We start from the raw sequence: 3,847 nt of genomic DNA, 5'->3' as shown, positions 1-3,847 counted from the left end.
AGGACTGAAATGATTTCATGGATTGATTTAAGAAAAACTCATGAAAACAATCAAATATGGATTTTTTTTTTTTTTCCAGAGATGAGAAATCCCTAGTCCTTGATCAACTTCCTGACATACTTGTAACGTGTAAGCACATGAGAAAAACAAGCAAGAATTTGTTTCCTCCAAGATTTTACAAAGATAATAGGGATTGGGTCCATTTTTTTGTATAATTTCTAATCAGTCCCGTGTTAAAACCTTACCTTTAGGAATAAGCGAGAAAAATAATATTCTCTTTGGAGGACCTTTTAATTTCCACAAATTTGTACACCGCCATTTTATCTCTGGGACTTCTTCACATAACATGGCTTGATATCCCAATTTGGTAGTATATGCCCCTTCCAATTGTTTATAGTTCCACACCAATTTGTCATTATTAAACTAGAGATGAACATGTGCCTTTAACAATCCATGAACGTAAAATGGCCATTTCTAATACCATTGTTCATCCAAAGCCAATTCCTCTGCTGACTTCCTGCCTTGCTTCCAAATTAGTGAAGTTAGTAGATCCCCATGCTTATTTAAAGTGTTTCCCTATTTCACAAAGATGTATGACCAAACTAGTAGAAAGAAAAATATGATCACTACATCCCACAATGTCATAAACACCCACCCTCACACTAGATCTCATCCTGGCCTTCCAAGCCATGGATTTTCTAATGATAGGAAAGGCTAATGCTAAGTCCCATTGTTGATTGGAATCCTTTAGGGTAGGATTTCTTCTTTGAAGTATCTAGTTAAGGATTAAATTTAGGTAAAAATATTCATGTATAAGGTTGTGACTTTGCAGAATGTCCCAAGTAATAAAAGTCCATAATGACTTTTCCACAAGGGCCTTACCAAAAACATCAATCTCCTTCATTCCAATACCTTCAAGTGAATTTGGTTTTGAGAGTTGTTTCCATTTAACTAGGTGCAACCCAAGGTATTCTGCACTATTTTCCACAAGAAAATTCAACCAAAATATTTTAATACTAGAAATAACACCTTTTGGAATATGTATTAGAATATGCTAATATATTAACATAACTTATAATACCAACTTAACGAGGGTGACTTGTTGCACTCCCCCTTCTGAAATCCCCATATTGCACCAAAAGTTGATCCTTTGTTCAAAAGGAGCCAACAACCACCTCTAGTTAGGATTTCCATGATCATTTGGATTTACATTGAAACCCAAGTATTTGACACCCTCATGAGTAGAGAACTGGAAAGGAAATTGAATCTATGTGTGTTCCTCCTCTAGAAAACCTGGAAAAAAATATAGTTGACTTACCAACATTTATTAACATCCACGTTGCATCACAAAACAAGTCTAGAATTTCCTTTAGTTTATGACATTCTGATGCTTCATACAAGAAAAATATTAGTATGGCATCTACAAACAATAAGTGAATCAGGCTTTCATTTCTTCCCATTCAAAGACCTCTCACCAAATTCTTGCTTTTTGTAACCTCCAAGGCACAGTTAAGGTTATCTACAATAAAGAGGAAAATATAAGTTAACAACGAGCATCCTTGACAAAGACCCTTGCCAACCTTGAAGAAAAGAGATCCTAAACTATTTACAAGGACAATAAAAGACACTATCGAGACACATATCATAATCCATTTTACCATATCCAAACCAAAACCAATCTAAAATAACAAAAAATTGAAGGTACAACCATGAGACATGATCATATGCTTTGAGGAGATTGATCTTTAAAATTAATAATACTTGTTTCTTCATTTTGGTGTGAAAACCCTCTTGTGTTGACGTGATGGCCTCATGTATAAGCCGACCTTCAAGAAATCCAAATTGTTTATGGAGAATTACATTTGAGAGATAGGGCCTTATATTGATTACTATAATCTTAGTGATTATTATGTGGATGTTATTACAAAGTGAAATAGGTCTAAAAGCATTAAAGGATTAAGGTTGATCCACTTTCAAAATAACAACAATAAAAGTATTATTGAGGCTTGGAAACAATTTACCTATAGTATTTAGTTCCTCTACCATCTACAACAAATAATCTCTTAATACATGAAAAAAATCGCATAATACTCATCTACCCATCTGTCTAACCCAACAATTTTGTCCTTTTTAAATGATTAAATGACCTCTTGTAGCTCCTCTTTAAATACTGCACATAGTAAATCCCTATCATCCTCTTCTTTTATCAACCTTGGAAAGAGAGCAAGCATATGGAGCATCTCACCCCTCTTGACCTATTCATTTTCATTAAATAATGAATGAAAGTGTTGACCCCTAAAAGTAGTTAGTTCTTGAATCGTTGAGTTGAGTTCTCATTAGTGTTATAGTCACCAACAACAAACCATAAGGCCCGATGTTTTAAATTCCTGGCCTTTTCTGTTTCTAAAAGGATTTGGTTTTTTTGAGCTTCCAAGACCTGACATTTCTCATACTCTAAAGAAGACCACATATATTCTAACTCTCCCTCAATAATATGAAGATCCTAGTCAAGCACTCATTGAAGAAGGGCCATCCAATTTGAAACTATTATTTTCATCTTCTTAAGGGTTGAAGCAAATTGGGAACTAGTAGAGTCTATAGAGTTTTCCTAGAAGTGGGTCCAATGATCCTAAATTAAATTCCTAAATTCCTTAATTTTGGACCATGAAGGATTGTAAATATGCACCTAGTTTGTCTAGGGACAATGCAAACTCATTGTAATTAAATGATGCACCTGGGTTTTCCAAGGCTAATGCAAACTCTAGCCATATCAGGAAGTGTTTTTATAGTCTAATTTTTCCAACATGGGAATGGTATACCTCAATTTCTTGTAGTACCAAATGATTTGTTAGAAAAAAATATACTTACTAATCCCTTCATTTGTGGTCCTATTGTAGAACCAGCTTTGAATTAGTAGGCTCAACACCAATCATACCTGCCTCCTTAATGTGATGCATGTAATTTTTTTAAAAGTTTATCCTCACATGTGCTTTCATCCCATAACTCTTCTCTATGTAGGATAAAATTCATATCACCATCACAGAGTAGGTTTCCTTCTTGGAAGATACTAAGAGAAAACAACTAGTTCCAAAAGGATTCTCAATCCCCATAGGGTCTACCTATAATAAAAAGCTTAATGTCATAATTTTGATCCTTGTAATTTAATGCCATGATTGGTCCTGAGAAAATGTAATAATAATATATAAGGGTAAAATTTGGAGAAAACTCCATAAGAAATCCTACTTAATTTGCAATTGCATGTAATCCCAAAAATTTCCAACTGAGAAACAATTTATTTAACTCTGAAATAATATCATCACACACTCCCATTACCTCTTGAATGAAAACAACATATGACCTATTAACTAGGTAGGGTCACTTGAGGGAGAGCTTCTTATCTCTCCCTACCATGCCCCTAGTATTGATTGATAAGAATTTCACGGGTAATCCCTTTTCACGGCTTGTCCCACTCAAAGGACCCCTAAGATTAACCATTGTCTCCCATGGAAGAATTCATGACTAGCCTTATCGTGTGTATATTTGAGGGCCAAATTATATCCCATCTTAGTGTTACCATAATCAATTGAAGCATCAAAACATCATGCCCCTACAAACAACAATCTAAGAATATAATCTCTAGATCGAAGAAGATATGGTTCTCAACTTGAAGAGGAAGAGAGAGATCCCCAAGGAGGATAGTCTAGGTCTCTCTCTTGGCATGGAAGATATATAATACTCATCCTTCGACATATCAACAAGAAAAGGATCATTTACTTGATACTCAAGGTTACTAGTGAATGAGTTCATCCTTGAAGAGTCACAAATGACCTTCCCAAGTCCATCCCTA

This window comes from Pinus tabuliformis, chromosome 8 (genome assembly GCF_031772625.1).
Source record: "Pinus tabuliformis cultivar Carrire ecotype Pingquan chromosome 8, CPIR1, whole genome shotgun sequence".
Classification (NCBI taxonomy): domain Eukaryota; kingdom Viridiplantae; phylum Streptophyta; class Pinopsida; order Pinales; family Pinaceae; genus Pinus; species Pinus tabuliformis.
Note: the sequence above shows the minus strand (reverse complement) of the source record.